Here is a 15,680-nt window from a genome sequence, read left to right on the forward strand (position 1 = left end):
TTAGCAAATGCCCTTGTTATCAACAGCAGCCTTTTAAACTCACCTGAGCTAACAGGTATGTGCGCTGGTTACTCTGCTGCGCTTAAAATTTCTTTTTTGGTTTGCTACAATGCCTTTTCTGAAACGTTGTCTCCTTCTGCTGGAACACTGACTTCTTTCATTTAATGCCTGCAGACTATAAAAGAGAACCCAACCCAAAAAGTTTGGTTGATTAGTCTGTGGCATTCTGTTAAACTGTTGCTTATGGCGGTCTCTGTGAGCTTCTCAGCGACATTCAGCCAGCCAGGTATCCTGCCTGCAGTAGATGGAATGTGGCAATGGAACGCTGGCTGCGCGTGTCATAATAGGCTCTGAGCCTTTATATACCTGTGCACAGCAGCAGCCACCTTCAGTCTGCTGCTGGACAGCCAGCAGCAGCAGCAGCAGGAGAGGTATGTAATCAGGAGCCCTCCTGCTAAGGGTAGACAGCTGCTCGTTCCACCCCACCCCCCGCCTTAATTGGTTCTCCTCCCTTCCAACGGTGTTGAGGCGGGTGGGAACAGCAGGGGGTGAAGGTGCTGTGTTTAAAGAGGTGGAGTTATGCAGATCTAAAACGCGTGGATTTCAGCAGCAGCAAGCCGAAAAGTGCAGGCATGTAAGGGATCTAGAGGTTGACAACATGTCTTCTTAACGGGAGTCCAGGAGCTCATCTCCACAAATGGACTTTTCAGGTTCCTTGGGTGGCTCCGTAGTTTGAAACCAATTCTGGTTATCGCTTCTCGGCCTTTTGGCTAAGATCAAGTGTAGTATCTGTTCTTATCAGTTTAATATCTGATACGTCCCCTATCTGGGGACCATATATTAAATGGATTTTTAGAACAGGGAGATGGAAAAAGAGCTTGCTCTGTCCACTCCACGCATTGACCTGGTATTGCAGTATCTCCAGGACCGGTGCACCCCTTCTTTAATGCAGTTTCTAAAATCAGAAAGAATTGAATTCAATGTTTTTTGTTCATTTTGCTTGTTTGTCGGATTTTGGGATGGACTCTTTGGCTTTGCTTTTCTTCTCCTCATTGGATTTTTCATGTTCAAAGTTGCAGAAGCCAGATTACAAGCTCATTTTGGTTCAACTTCAGCAACTGTGCATTGCATTGCCATGTAATGTGATGCAATGCTATCTTTCTAGCTCTCCCTTTTTACTTCCTTTTGGATAAACAGACATATTAGGCAAGCATTTTGGAGCTTTCACCTAAATAACTACAGGTGGTGAGATAAGCTGCACAATATAATTGACCTTTCAGTATATTGTTGCACACACACCATCTATTTAGCAAATGCCCTTGTTATCAACAGCAGCCTTTTAAACTCACCTGAGCTAACAGGTATGTGCGCTGGTTACTCTGCTGCGCTTAAAATTTCTTTTTTGGTTTGCTACAATGCCTTTTCTGAAACGTTGTCTCCTTCTGCTGGAACACTGACTTCTTTCATTTAATGCCTGCAGACTATAAAAGAGAACCCAACCCAAAAAGTTTGGTTGATTAGTCTGTGGCATTCTGTTAAACTGTTGCTTATGGCGGTCTCTGTGAGCTTCTCAGCGACATTCAGCCAGCCAGGTATCCTGCCTGCAGTAGATGGAATGTGGCAATGGAACGCTGGCTGCGCGTGTCATAATAGGCTCTGAGCCTTTATATACCTGTGCACAGCAGCAGCCACCTTCAGTCTGCTGCTGGACAGCCAGCAGCAGCAGCAGCAGGAGAGGTATGTAATCAGGAGCCCTCCTGCTAAGGGTAGACAGCTGCTCGTTCCACCCCACCCCCCGCCTTAATTGGTTCTCCTCCCTTCCAACGGTGTTGAGGCGGGTGGGAACAGCAGGGGGTGAAGGTGCTGTGTTTAAAGAGGTGGAGTTATGCAGATCTAAAACGCGTGGATTGCAGCAGCAGCAAGCCGAAAAGTGCAGGCATGTAAGGGATCTAGAGGTTGACAACATGTCTTCTTAACGGGAGTCCAGGAGCTCATCTCCACAAATGGACTTTTCAGGATCCTTGGGTGGCTCCGTAGTTTGAAACCAATTCTGGTTATCGCTTCTCGGCCTTTTGGCTAAGATCAAGTGTAGTATCTGTTCTTATCAGTTTAATATCTGATACGTCCCCTATCTGGGGACCATATATTAAATGGATTTTTAGAACAGGGAGATGGAAAAAGAGCTTGCTCTGTCCACTCCACGCATTGACCTGGTATTGCAGTATCTCCAGGACCGGTGCACCCCTTCTTTAATGCAGTTTCTAAAATCAGAAAGAATTGAATTCAATGTTTTTTGTTCATTTTGCTTGTTTGTCGGATTTTGGGATGGACTCTTTGGCTTTGCTTTTCTTCTCCTCATTGGATTTTTCATGTTCAAAGTTGCAGAAGCCAGATTACAAGCTCATTTTGGTTCAACTTCAGCAACTGTGCATTGCATTGCCATGTAATGTGATGCAATGCTATCTTTCTAGCTCTCCCTTTTTACTTCCTTTTGGATAAACAGACATATTAGGCAAGCATTTTGGAGCTTTCACCTAAATAACTACAGGTGGTGAGATAAGCTGCACAATATAATTGACCTTTCAGTATATTGTTGCACACACACCATCTATTTAGCAAATGCCCTTGTTATCAACAGCAGCCTTTTAAACTCACCTGAGCTAACACTTATGTGCGCTGGTTACTCTGCTGCGCTTAAAATTTCTTTTTTGGTTTGCTACAATGCCTTTTCTGAAACGTTGTCTCCTTCTGCTGGAACACTGACTTCTTTTATTTAATGCCTGCAGACTATAAAAGAGAACCCAACCCAAAAAGTTTGGTTGATTAGTCTGTGGCATTCTGTTAAACTGTTGCTTATGGCGGTCTCTGTGAGCTTCTCAGCGACATTCAGCCAGCCAGGTATCCTGCCTGCAGTAGATGGAATGTGGCAATGGAACGCTGGCTGCGCGTGTCATAATAGGCTCTGAGCCTTTATGTACCTGTGCACAGCAGCAGCCACCTTCAGTCTGCTGCTGGACAGCCAGCAGCAGCAGCAGCAGGAGAGGTATGTAATCAGGAGCCCTCCTGCTAAGGGTAGACAGCTGCTCGTTCCACCCCACCCCCCGCCTTAATTGGTTCTCCTCCCTTCCAACGGTGTTGAGGCGGGTGGGAACAGCAGGGGGTGAAGGTGCTGTGTTTAAAGAGGTGGAGTTATGCAGATCTAAAACGCGTGGATTGCAGCAGCAGCAAGCCGAAAAGTGCAGGCATGTAAGGGATCTAGAGGTTGACAACATGTCTTCTTAACGGGAGTCCAGGAGCTCATCTCCACAAATGGACTTTTCAGGATCCTTGGGTGGCTCCGTAGTTTGAAACCAATTCTGGTTATCGCTTCTCGGCCTTTTGGCTAAGATCAAGTGTAGTATCTGTTCTTATCAGTTTAATATCTGATACGTCCCCTATCTGGGGACCATATATTAAATGGATTTTTAGAACAGGGAGATGGAAAAAGAGCTTGCTCTGTCCACTCCACGCATTGACCTGGTATTGCAGTATCTCCAGGACCGGTGCACCCCTTCTTTAATGCAGTTTCTAAAATCAGAAAGAATTGAATTCAATGTTTTTTGTTCATTTTGCTTGTTTGTCGGATTTTGGGATGGACTCTTTGGCTTTGCTTTTCTTCTCCTCATTGGATTTTTCATGTTCAAAGTTGCAGAAGCCAGATTACAAGCTCATTTTGGTTCAACTTCAGCAACTGTGCATTGCATTGCCATGTAATGTGATGCAATGCTATCTTTCTAGCTCTCCCTTTTTACTTCCTTTTGGATAAACAGACATATTAGGCAAGCATTTTGGAGCTTTCACCTAAATAACTACAGGTGGTGAGATAAGCTGCACAATATAATTGACCTTTCAGTATATTGTTGCACACACACCATCTATTTAGCAAATGCCCTTGTTATCAACAGCAGCCTTTTAAACTCACCTGAGCTAACAGGTATGTGTGCTGGTTACTCTGCTGCGCTTAAAATTTCTTTTTTGGTTTGCTACAATGCCTTTTCTGAAACGTTGTCTCCTTCTGCTGGAACACTGACTTCTTTCATTTAATGCCTGCAGACTATAAAAGAGAACCCAACCCAAAAAGTTTGGTTGATTAGTCTGTGGCATTCTGTTAAACTGTTGCTTATGGCGGTCTCTGTGAGCTTCTCAGCGACATTCAGCCAGCCAGGTATCCTGCCTGCAGTAGATGGAATGTGGCAATGGAACGCTGGCTGCGCGTGTCATAATAGGCTCTGAGCCTTTATATACCTGTGCACAGCAGCAGCCACCTTCAGTCTGCTGCTGGACAGCCAGCAGCAGCAGCAGCAGGAGAGGTATGTAATCAGGAGCCCTCCTGCTAAGGGTAGACAGCTGCTCGTTCCACCCCACCCCCCGCCTTAATTGGTTCTCCTCCGTTCCAACGGTGTTGAGGCGGGTGGGAACAGCAGGGGGTGAAGGTGCTGTGTTTAAAGAGGTGGAGTTATGCAGATCTAAAACGCGTGGATTGCAGCAGCAGCAAGCCGAAAAGTGCAGGCATGTAAGGGATCTAGAGGTTGACAACATGTCTTCTTAACGGGAGTCCAGGAGCTCATCTCCACAAATGGACTTTTCAGGATCCTTGGGTGGCTCCGTAGTTTGAAACCAATTCTGGTTATCGCTTCTCGGCCTTTTGGCTAAGATCAAGTGTAGTATCTGTTCTTATCAGTTTAATATCTGATACGTCCCCTATCTGGGGACCATATATTAAATGGATTTTTAGAACAGGGAGATGGAAAAAGAGCTTGCTCTGTCCACTCCACGCATTGACCTGGTATTGCAGTATCTCCAGGACCGGTGCACCCCTTCTTTAATGCAGTTTCTAAAATCAGAAAGAATTGAATTCAATGTTTTTTGTTCATTTTGCTTGTTTGTCGGATTTTGGGATGGACTCTTTGGCTTTGCTTTTCTTCTCCTCATTGGATTTTTCATGTTCAAAGTTGCAGAAGCCAGATTACAAGCTCATTTTGGTTCAACTTCAGCAACTGTGCATTGCATTGCCATGTAATGTGATGCAATGCTATCTTTCTAGCTCTCCCTTTTTACTTCCTTTTGGATAAACAGACATATTAGGCAAGCATTTTGGAGCTTTCACCTAAATAACTACAGGTGGTGAGATAAGCTGCACAATATAATTGACCTTTCAGTATATTGTTGCACACACACCATCTATTTAGCAAATGCCCTTGTTATCAACAGCAGCCTTTTAAACTCACCTGAGCTAACAGGTATGTGCGCTGGTTACTCTGCTGCGCTTAAAATTTCTTTTTTGGTTTGCTACAATGCCTTTTCTGAAACGTTGTCTCCTTCTGCTGGAACACTGACTTCTTTCATTTAATGCCTGCAGACTATAAAAGAGAACCCAACCCAAAAAGTTTGGTTGATTAGTCTGTGGCATTCTGTTAAACTGTTGCTTATGGCGGTCTCTGTGAGCTTCTCAGCGACATTCAGCCAGCCAGGTATCCTGCCTGCAGTAGATGGAATGTGGCAATGGAACGCTGGCTGCGCGTGTCATAATAGGCTCTGAGCCTTTATATACCTGTGCACAGCAGCAGCCACCTTCAGTCTGCTGCTGGACAGCCAGCAGCAGCAGCAGCAGGAGAGGTATGTAATCAGGAGCCCTCCTGCTAAGGGTAGACAGCTGCTCGTTCCACCCCACCCCCCGCCTTAATTGGTTCTCCTCCCTTCCAACGGTGTTGAGGCGGGTGGGAACAGCAGGGGGTGAAGGTGCTGTGTTTAAAGAGGTGGAGTTATGCAGATCTAAAACGCGTGGATTGCAGCAGCAGCAAGCCGAAAAGTGCAGGCATGTAAGGGATCTAGAGGTTGACAACATGTCTTCTTAACGGGAGTCCAGGAGCTCATCTCCACAAATGGACTTTTCAGGATCCTTGGGTGGCTCCGTAGTTTGAAACCAATTCTGGTTATCGCTTCTCGGCCTTTTGGCTAAGATCAAGTGTAGTATCTGTTCTTATCAGTTTAATATCTGATACGTCCCCTATCTGGGGACCATATATTAAATGGATTTTTAGAACAGGGAGATGGAAAAAGAGCTTGCTCTGTCCACTCCACGCATTGACCTGGTATTGCAGTATCTCCAGGACCGGTGCACCCCTTCTTTAATGCAGTTTCTAAAATCAGAAAGAATTGAATTCAATGTTTTTTGTTCATTTTGCTTGTTTGTCGGATTTTGGGATGGATTCTTTGGCTTTGCTTTTCTTCTCCTCATTGGATTTTTCATGTTCAAAGTTGCAGAAGCCAGATTACAAGCTCATTTTGGTTCAACTTCAGCAACTGTGCATTGCATTGCCATGTAATGTGATGCAATGCTATCTTTCTAGCTCTCCCTTTTTACTTCCTTTTGGATAAACAGACATATTAGGCAAGCATTTTGGAGCTTTCACCTAAATAACTACAGGTGGTGAGATAAGCTGCACAATATAATTGACCTTTCAGTATATTGTTGCACACACACCATCTATTTAGCAAATGCCCTTGTTATCAACAGCAGCCTTTTAAACTCACCTCAGCTAACAGGTATGTGCGCTGGTTACTCTGCTGCGCTTAAAATTTCTTTTTTGGTTTGCTACAATGCCTTTTCTGAAACGTTGTCTCCTTCTGCTGGAACACTGACTTCTTTTATTTAATGCCTGCAGACTATAAAAGAGAACCCAACCCAAAAAGTTTGGTTGATTAGTCTGTGGCATTCTGTTAAACTGTTGCTTATGGCGGTCTCTGTGAGCTTCTCAGCGACATTCAGCCAGCCAGGTATCCTGCCTGCAGTAGATGGAATGTGGCAATGGAACGCTGGCTGCGCGTGTCATAATAGGCTCTGAGCCTTTATATACCTGTGCACAGCAGCAGCCACCTTCAGTCTGCTGCTGGACAGCCAGCAGCAGCAGCAGCAGGAGAGGTATGTAATCAGGAGCCCTCCTGCTAAGGGTAGACAGCTGCTCGTTCCACCCCACCCCCCGCCTTAATTGGTTCTCCTCCCTTCCAACGGTGTTGAGGCGGGTGGGAACAGCAGGGGGTGAAGGTGCTGTGTTTAAAGAGGTGGAGTTATGCAGATCTAAAACGCGTGGATTGCAGCAGCAGCAAGCCGAAAAGTGCAGGCATGTAAGGGATCTAGAGGTTGACAACATGTCTTCTTAACGGGAGTCCAGGAGCTCATCTCCACAAATGGACTTTTCAGGATCCTTGGGTGGCTCCGTAGTTTGAAACCAATTCTGGTTATCGCTTCTCGGCCTTTTGGCTAAGATCAAGTGTAGTATCTGTTCTTATCAGTTTAATATCTGATACGTCCCCTATCTGGGGACCATATATTAAATGGATTTTTAGAACAGGGAGATGGAAAAAGAGCTTGCTCTGTCCACTCCACGCATTGACCTGGTATTGCAGTATCTCCAGGACCGGTGCACCCCTTCTTTAATGCAGTTTCTAAAATCAGAAAGAATTGAATTCAATGTTTTTTGTTCATTTTGCTTGTTTGTCGGATTTTGGGATGGACTCTTTGGCTTTGCTTTTCTTCTCCTCATTGGATTTTTCATGTTCAAAGTTGCAGAAGCCAGATTACAAGCTCATTTTGGTTCAACTTCAGCAACTGTGCATTGCATTGCCATGTAATGTGATGCAATGCTATCTTTCTAGCTCTCCCTTTTTACTTCCTTTTGGATAAACAGACATATTAGGCAAGCATTTTGGAGCTTTCACCTAAATAACTACAGGTGGTGAGATAAGCTGCACAATATAATTGACCTTTCAGTATATTGTTGCACACACACCATCTATTTAGCAAATGCCCTTGTTATCAACAGCAGCCTTTTAAACTCACCTGAGCTAACAGGTATGTGCGCTGGTTACTCTGCTGCGCTTAAAATTTCTTTTTTGGTTTGCTACAATGCCTTTTCTGAAACGTTGTCTCCTTCTGCTGGAACACTGACTTCTTTCATTTAATGCCTGCAGACTATAAAAGAGAACCCAACCCAAAAAGTTTGGTTGATTAGTCTGTGGCATTCTGTTAAACTGTTGCTTATGGCGGTCTCTGTGAGCTTCTCAGCGACATTCAGCCAGCCAGGTATCCTGCCTGCAGTAGATGGAATGTGGCAATGGAACGCTGGCTGCGCGTGTCATAATAGGCTCTGAGCCTTTATATACCTGTGCACAGCAGCAGCCACCTTCAGTCTGCTGCTGGACAGCCAGCAGCAGCAGCAGCAGGAGAGGTATGTAATCAGGAGCCCTCCTGCTAAGGGTAGACAGCTGCTCGTTCCACCCCACCCCCCGCCTTAATTGGTTCTCCTCCCTTCCAACGGTGTTGAGGCGGGTGGGAACTGCAGGGGGTGAAGGTGCTGTGTTTAAAGAGGTGGAGTTATGCAGATCTAAAACGCGTGGATTGCAGCAGCAGCAAGCCGAAAAGTGCAGGCATGTAAGGGATCTAGAGGTTGACAACATGTCTTCTTAACGGGAGTCCAGGAGCTCATCTCCACAAATGGACTTTTCAGGATCCTTGGGTGGCTCCGTAGTTTGAAACCAATTCTGGTTATCGCTTCTCGGCCTTTTGGCTAAGATCAAGTGTAGTATCTGTTCTTATCAGTTTAATATCTGATACGTCCCCTATCTGGGGACCATATATTAAATGGATTTTTAGAACAGGGAGATGGAAAAAGAGCTTGCTCTGTCCACTCCACGCATTGACCTGGTATTGCAGTATCTCCAGGACCGGTGCACCCCTTCTTTAATGCAGTTTCTAAAATCAGAAAGAATTGAATTCAATGTTTTTTGTTCATTTTGCTTGTTTGTCGGATTTTGGGATGGACTCTTTGGCTTTGCTTTTCTTCTCCTCATTGGATTTTTCATGTTCAAAGTTGCAGAAGCCAGATTACAAGCTCATTTTGGTTCAACTTCAGCAACTGTGCATTGCATTGCCATGTAATGTGATGCAATGCTATCTTTCTAGCTCTCCCTTTTTACTTCCTTTTGGATAAACAGACATATTAGGCAAGCATTTTGGAGCTTTCACCTAAATAACTACAGGTGGTGAGATAAGCTGCACAATATAATTGACCTTTCAGTATATTGTTGCACACACACCATCTATTTAGCAAATGCCCTTGTTATCAACAGCAGCCTTTTAAACTCACCTGAGCTAACAGGTATGTGCGCTGGTTACTCTGCTGCGCTTAAAATTTCTTTTTTGGTTTGCTACAATGCCTTTTCTGAAACGTTGTCTCCTTCTGCTGGAACACTGACTTCTTTTATTTAATGCCTGCAGACTATAAAAGAGAACCCAACCCAAAAAGTTTGGTTGATTAGTCTGTGGCATTCTGTTAAACTGTTGCTTATGGCGGTCTCTGTGAGCTTCTCAGCGACATTCAGCCATCCAGGTATCCTGCCTGCAGTAGATGGAATGTGGCAATGGAACGCTGGCTGCGCGTGTCATAATAGGCTCTGAGCCTTTATATACCTGTGCACAGCAGCAGCCACCTTCAGTCTGCTGCTGGACAGCCAGCAGCAGCAGCAGCAGGAGAGGTATGTAATCAGGAGCCCTCCTGCTAAGGGTAGACAGCTGCTCGTTCCACCCCACCCCCCGCCTTAATTGGTTCTCCTCCCTTCCAACGGTGTTGAGGCGGGTGGGAACAGCAGGGGGTGAAGGTGCTGTGTTTAAAGAGGTGGAGTTATGCAGATCTAAAACGCGTGGATTGCAGCAGCAGCAAGCCGAAAAGTGCAGGCATGTAAGGGATCTAGAGGTTGACAACATGTCTTCTTAACGGGAGTCCAGGAGCTCATCTCCACAAATGGACTTTTCAGGATCCTTGGGTGGCTCCGTAGTTTGAAACCAATTCTGGTTATCGCTTCTCGGCCTTTTGGCTAAGATCAAGTGTAGTATCTGTTCTTATCAGTTTAATATCTGATACGTCCCCTATCTGGGGACCATATATTAAATGGATTTTTAGAACAGGGAGATGGAAAAAGAGCTTGCTCTGTCCACTCCACGCATTGACCTGGTATTGCAGTATCTACAGGACCGGTGCACCCCTTCTTTAATGCAGTTTCTAAAATCAGAAAGAATTGAATTCAATGTTTTTTGTTCATTTTGCTTGTTTGTCGGATTTTGGGATGGACTCTTTGGCTTTGCTTTTCTTCTCCTCATTGGATTTTTCATGTTCAAAGTTGCAGAAGCCAGATTACAAGCTCATTTTGGTTCAACTTCAGCAACTGTGCATTGCATTGCCATGTAATGTGATGCAATGCTATCTTTCTAGCTCTCCCTTTTTACTTCCTTTTGGATAAACAGACATATTAGGCAAGCATTTTGGAGCTTTCACCTAAATAACTACAGGTGGTGAGATAAGCTGCACAATATAATTGACCTTTCAGTATATTGTTGCACACACACCATCTATTTAGCAAATGCCCTTGTTATCAACAGCAGCCTTTTAAACTCACCTGAGCTAACAGGTATGTGCGCTGGTTACTCTGCTGCGCTTAAAATTTCTTTTTTGGTTTGCTACAATGCCTTTTCTGAAACGTTGTCTCCTTCTGCTGGAACACTGACTTCTTTCATTTAATGCCTGCAGACTATAAAAGAGAACCCAACCCAAAAAGTTTGGTTGATTAGTCTGTGGCATTCTGTTAAACTGTTGCTTATGGCGGTCTCTGTGAGCTTCTCAGCGACATTCAGCCAGCCAGGTATCCTGCCTGCAGTAGATGGAATGTGGCAATGGAACGCTGGCTGCGCGTGTCATAATAGGCTCTGAGCTTTTATATACCTGTGCACAGCAGCAGCCACCTTCAGTCTGCTGCTGGACAGCCAGCAGCAGCAGCAGCAGGAGAGGTATGTAATCAGGAGCCCTCCTGCTAAGGGTAGACAGCTGCTCGTTCCACCCCACCCCCCGCCTTAATTGGTTCTCCTCCCTTCCAACGGTGTTGAGGCGGGTGGGAACAGCAGGGGGTGAAGGTGCTGTGTTTAAAGAGGTGGAGTTATGCAGATCTAAAACGCGTGGATTGCAGCAGCAGCAAGCCGAAAAGTGCAGGCATGTAAGGGATCTAGAGGTTGACAACATGTCTTCTTAACGGGAGTCCAGGAGCTCATCTCCACAAATGGACTTTTCAGGATCCTTGGGTGGCTCCGTAGTTTGAAACCAATTCTGGTTATCGCTTCTCGGCCTTTTGGCTAAGATCAAGTGTAGTATCTGTTCTTATCAGTTTAATATCTGATACGTCCCCTATCTGGGGACCATATATTAAATGGATTTTTAGAACAGGGAGATGGAAAAAGAGCTTGCTCTGTCCACTCCACGCATTGACCTGGTATTGCAGTATCTCCAGGACCGGTGCACCCCTTCTTTAATGCAGTTTCTAAAATCAGAAAGAATTGAATTCAATGTTTTTTGTTCATTTTGCTTGTTTGTCGGATTTTGGGATGGACTCTTTGGCTTTGCTTTTCTTCTCCTCATTGGATTTTTCATGTTCAAAGTTGCAGAAGCCAGATTACAAGCTCATTTTGGTTCAACTTCAGCAACTGTGCATTGCATTGCCATGTAATGTGATGCAATGCTATCTTTCTAGCTCTCCCTTTTTACTTCCTTTTGGATAAACAGACATATTAGGCAAGCATTTTGGAGCTTTCACCTAAATAACTACAGGTGGTGAGATAAGCTGCACAATATAATTGACCTTTCAGTATATTGTTGCACACACACCATCTATTTAGCAAATGCCCTTGTTATCAACAGCAGCCTTTTAAACTCACCTGAGCTAACAGGTATGTGCGCTGGTTACTCTGCTGCGCTTAAAATTTCTTTTTTGGTTTGCTACAATGCCTTTTCTGAAACGTTGTCTCCTTCTGCTGGAACACTGACTTCTTTCATTTAATGCCTGCAGACTATAAAAGAGAACCCAACCCAAAAAGTTTGGTTGATTATTCTGTGGCATTCTGTTAAACTGTTGCTTATGGCGGTCTCTGTGAGCTTCTCAGCGACATTCAGCCAGCCAGGTATCCTGCCTGCAGTAGATGGAATGTGGCAATGGAACGCTGGCTGCGCGTGTCATAATAGGCTCTGAGCCTTTATATACCTGTGCACAGCAGCAGCCACCTTCAGTCTGCTGCTGGACAGCCAGCAGCAGCAGCAGCAGGAGAGGTATGTAATCAGGAGCCCTCCTGCTAAGGGTAGACAGCTGCTCGTTCCACCCCACCCCCCGCCTTAATTGGTTCTCCTCCCTTCCAACGGTGTTGAGGCGGGTGGGAACAGCAGGGGGTGAAGGTGCTGTGTTTAAAGAGGTGGAGTTATGCAGATCTAAAACGCGTGGATTGCAGCAGCAGCAAGCCGAAAAGTGCAGGCATGTAAGGGATCTAGAGGTTGACAACATGTCTTCTTAACGGGAGTCCAGGAGCTCATCTCCACAAATGGACTTTTCAGGATCCTTGGGTGGCTCCGTAGTTTGAAACCAATTCTGGTTATCGCTTCTCGGCCTTTTGGCTAAGATCAAGTGTAGTATCTGTTCTTATCAGTTTAATATCTGATACGTCCCCTATCTGGGGACCATATATTAAATGGATTTTTAGAACAGGGAGATGGAAAAAGAGCTTGCTCTGTCCACTCCACGCATTGACCTGGTATTGCAGTATCTCCAGGACCGGTGCACCCCTTCTTTAATGCAGTTTCTAAAATCAGAAAGAATTGAATTCAATGTTTTTTGTTCATTTTGCTTGTTTGTCGGATTTTGGGATGGACTCTTTGGCTTTGCTTTTCTTCTCCTCATTGGATTTTTCATGTTCAAAGTTGCAGAAGCCAGATTACAAGCTCATTTTGGTTCAACTTCAGCAACTGTGCATTGCATTGCCATGTAATGTGATGCAATGCTATCTTTCTAGCTCTCCCTTTTTACTTCCTTTTGGATAAACAGACATATTAGGCAAGCATTTTGGAGCTTTCACCTAAATAACTACAGGTGGTGAGATAAGCTGCACAATATAATTGACCTTTCAGTATATTGTTGCACACACACCATCTATTTAGCAAATGCCCTTGTTATCAACAGCAGCCTTTTAAACTCACCTGAGCTAACAGGTATGTGCGCTGGTTACTCTGCTGCGCTTAAAATTTCTTTTTTGGTTTGCTACAATGCCTTTTCTGAAACGTTGTCTCCTTCTGCTGGAACACTGACTTCTTTCATTTAATGCCTGCAGACTATAAAAGAGAACCCAACCCAAAAAGTTTGGTTGATTAGTCTGTGGCATTCTGTTAAACTGTTGCTTATGGCGGTCTCTGTGAGCTTCTCAGCGACATTCAGCCAGCCAGGTATCCTGCCTGCAGTAGATGGAATGTGGCAATGGAACGCTGGCTGCGCGTGTCATAATAGGCTCTGAGCCTTTATATACCTGTGCACAGCAGCAGCCACCTTCAGTCTGCTGCTGGACAGCCAGCAGCAGCAGCAGCAGGAGAGGTATGTAATCAGGAGCCCTCCTGCTAAGGGTAGACAGCTGCTCGTTCCACCCCACCCCCCGCCTTAATTGGTTCTCCTCCCTTCCAACGGTGTTGAGGCGGGTGGGAACAGCAGGGGGTGAAGGTGCTGTGTTTAAAGAGGTGGAGTTATGCAGATCTAAAACGCGTGGATTGCAGCAGCAGCAAGCCGAAAAGTGCAGGCATGTAAGGGATCTAGAGGTTGACAACATGTCTTCTTAACGGGAGTCCAGGAGCTCATCTCCACAAATGGACTTTTCAGGATCCTTGGGTGGCTCCGTAGTTTGAAACCAATTCTGGTTATCGCTTCTCGGCCTTTTGGCTAAGATCAAGTGTAGTATCTGTTCTTATCAGTTTAATATCTGATACGTCCCCTATCTGGGGACCATATATTAAATGGATTTTTAGAACAGGGAGATGGAAAAAGAGCTTGCTCTGTCCACTCCACGCATTGACCTGGTATTGCAGTATCTCCAGGACCGGTGCACCCCTTCTTTAATGCAGTTTCTAAAATCAGAAAGAATTGAATTCAATGTTTTTTGTTCATTTTGCTTGTTTGTCGGATTTTGGGATGGACTCTTTGGCTTTGCTTTTCTTCTCCTCATTGGATTTTTCATGTTCAAAGTTGCAGAAGCCAGATTACAAGCTCATTTTGGTTCAACTTCAGCAACTGTGCATTGCATTGCCATGTAATGTGATGCAATGCTATCTTTCTAGCTCTCCCTTTTTACTTCCTTTTGGATAAACAGACATATTAGGCAAGCATTTTGGAGCTTTCACCTAAATAACTACAGGTGGTGAGATAAGCTGCACAATATAATTGACCTTTCAGTATATTGTTGCACACACACCATCTATTTAGCAAATGCCCTTGTTATCAACAGCAGCCTTTTAAACTCACCTGAGCTAACAGGTATGTGCGCTGGTTACTCTGCTGCGCTTAAAATTTTTTTTTTGGTTTGCTACAATGCCTTTTCTGAAACGTTGTCTCCTTCTGCTGGAACACTGACTTCTTTCATTTAATGCCTGCAGACTATAAAAGAGAACCCAACCCATAAAGTTTGGTTGATTAGTCTGTGGCATTCTGTTAAACTGTTGCTTATGGCGGTCTCTGTGAGCTTCTCAGCGACATTCAGCCAGCCAGGTATCCTGCCTGCAGTAGATGGAATGTGGCAATGGAACGCTGGCTGCGCGTGTCATAATAGGCTCTGAGCCTTTATATACCTGTGCACAGCAGCAGCCACCTTCAGTCTGCTGCTGGACAGCCAGCAGCAGCAGCAGCAGGAGAGGTATGTAATCAGGAGCCCTCCTGCTAAGGGTAGACAGCTGCTCGTTCCACCCCACCCCCCGCCTTAATTGGTTCTCCTCCCTTCCAACGGTGTTGAGGCGGGTGGGAACAGCAGGGGGTGAAGGTGCTGTGTTTAAAGAGGTGGAGTTATGCAGATCTAAAACGCGTGGATTGCAGCAGCAGCAAGCCGAAAAGTGCAGGCATGTAAGGGATCTAGAGGTTGACAACATGTCTTCTTAACGGGAGTCCAGGAGCTCATCTCCACAAATGGACTTTTCAGGATCCTTGGGTGGCTCCGTAGTTTGAAACCAATTCTGGTTATCGCTTCTCGGCCTTTTGGCTAAGATCAAGTGTAGTATCTGTTCTTATCAGTTTAATATCTGATACGTCCCCTATCTGGGGACCATATATTAAATGGATTTTTAGAACAGGGAGATGGAAAAAGAGCTTGCTCTGTCCACTCCACGCATTGACCTGGTATTGCAGTATCTCCAGGACCGGTGCACCCCTTCTTTAATGCAGTTTCTAAAATCAGAAAGAATTGAATTCAATGTTTTTTGTTCATTTTGCTTGTTTGTCGGATTTTGGGATGGACTCTTTGGCTTTGCTTTTCTTCTCCTCATTGGATTTTTCATGTTCAAAGTTGCAGAAGCCAGATTACAAGCTCATTTTGGTTCAACTTCAGCAACTGTGCATTGCATTGCCATGTAATGTGATGCAATGCTATCTTTCTAGCTCTCCCTTTTTACTTCCTTTTGGATAAACAGACATATTAGGCAAGCATTTTGGAGCTTTCACCTAAATAACTACAGGTGGTGAGATAAGCTGCACAATATAATTGACCTTTCAGTATATTGTTGCACACACACCATCTATTTAGCAAA

General features: G+C 44.9%; 12 non-coding genes across 12 annotated transcripts; all 12 read left to right on the top strand.

Annotated features, from left to right (window-relative positions):
- The first annotated feature begins 750 nt into the window (after positions 1–750).
- Positions 751–941, top strand: LOC141232758 (U2 spliceosomal RNA). The gene has a single exon (XR_012298939.1). It is a non-coding gene; the product is annotated as a U2 spliceosomal RNA (small nuclear RNA).
- A 1,115-nt stretch (positions 942–2,056) lies between these two features.
- On the top strand, positions 2,057–2,247 carry LOC141232759 (U2 spliceosomal RNA). The gene has a single exon (XR_012298940.1). It is a non-coding gene; the product is annotated as a U2 spliceosomal RNA (small nuclear RNA).
- Positions 2,248–3,362: 1,115 nt separating this feature from the next.
- LOC141232760 (U2 spliceosomal RNA) lies at positions 3,363–3,553 on the top strand. The gene has a single exon (XR_012298941.1). It is a non-coding gene; the product is annotated as a U2 spliceosomal RNA (small nuclear RNA).
- A 1,115-nt stretch (positions 3,554–4,668) lies between these two features.
- Positions 4,669–4,859, top strand: LOC141232761 (U2 spliceosomal RNA). The gene has a single exon (XR_012298942.1). It is a non-coding gene; the product is annotated as a U2 spliceosomal RNA (small nuclear RNA).
- Positions 4,860–5,974: 1,115 nt separating this feature from the next.
- Positions 5,975–6,165, top strand: LOC141232762 (U2 spliceosomal RNA). Its single transcript, XR_012298943.1, has one exon. It is a non-coding gene; the product is annotated as a U2 spliceosomal RNA (small nuclear RNA).
- A 1,115-nt stretch (positions 6,166–7,280) lies between these two features.
- On the top strand, positions 7,281–7,471 carry LOC141232765 (U2 spliceosomal RNA). Its single transcript, XR_012298945.1, has one exon. It is a non-coding gene; the product is annotated as a U2 spliceosomal RNA (small nuclear RNA).
- Positions 7,472–8,586: 1,115 nt separating this feature from the next.
- On the top strand, positions 8,587–8,777 carry LOC141232766 (U2 spliceosomal RNA). The gene has a single exon (XR_012298946.1). It is a non-coding gene; the product is annotated as a U2 spliceosomal RNA (small nuclear RNA).
- Positions 8,778–9,892: 1,115 nt separating this feature from the next.
- LOC141232424 (U2 spliceosomal RNA) lies at positions 9,893–10,083 on the top strand. Its single transcript, XR_012298675.1, has one exon. It is a non-coding gene; the product is annotated as a U2 spliceosomal RNA (small nuclear RNA).
- A 1,115-nt stretch (positions 10,084–11,198) lies between these two features.
- Positions 11,199–11,389, top strand: LOC141232767 (U2 spliceosomal RNA). The gene has a single exon (XR_012298947.1). It is a non-coding gene; the product is annotated as a U2 spliceosomal RNA (small nuclear RNA).
- Positions 11,390–12,504: 1,115 nt separating this feature from the next.
- Positions 12,505–12,695, top strand: LOC141232768 (U2 spliceosomal RNA). Its single transcript, XR_012298948.1, has one exon. It is a non-coding gene; the product is annotated as a U2 spliceosomal RNA (small nuclear RNA).
- Positions 12,696–13,810: 1,115 nt separating this feature from the next.
- On the top strand, positions 13,811–14,001 carry LOC141232769 (U2 spliceosomal RNA). Its single transcript, XR_012298949.1, has one exon. It is a non-coding gene; the product is annotated as a U2 spliceosomal RNA (small nuclear RNA).
- A 1,115-nt stretch (positions 14,002–15,116) lies between these two features.
- Positions 15,117–15,307, top strand: LOC141232770 (U2 spliceosomal RNA). Its single transcript, XR_012298950.1, has one exon. It is a non-coding gene; the product is annotated as a U2 spliceosomal RNA (small nuclear RNA).
- Positions 15,308–15,680: the final 373 nt, after the last annotated feature.

Source organism: Phyllobates terribilis, unplaced genomic scaffold (genome assembly GCF_046119375.1).
Source record: "Phyllobates terribilis strain yellow unplaced genomic scaffold, ASM4611937v1 Scaffold_540__1_contigs__length_1147954, whole genome shotgun sequence".
NCBI classification, from domain to species: Eukaryota; Metazoa; Chordata; class Amphibia; order Anura; family Dendrobatidae; genus Phyllobates; species Phyllobates terribilis.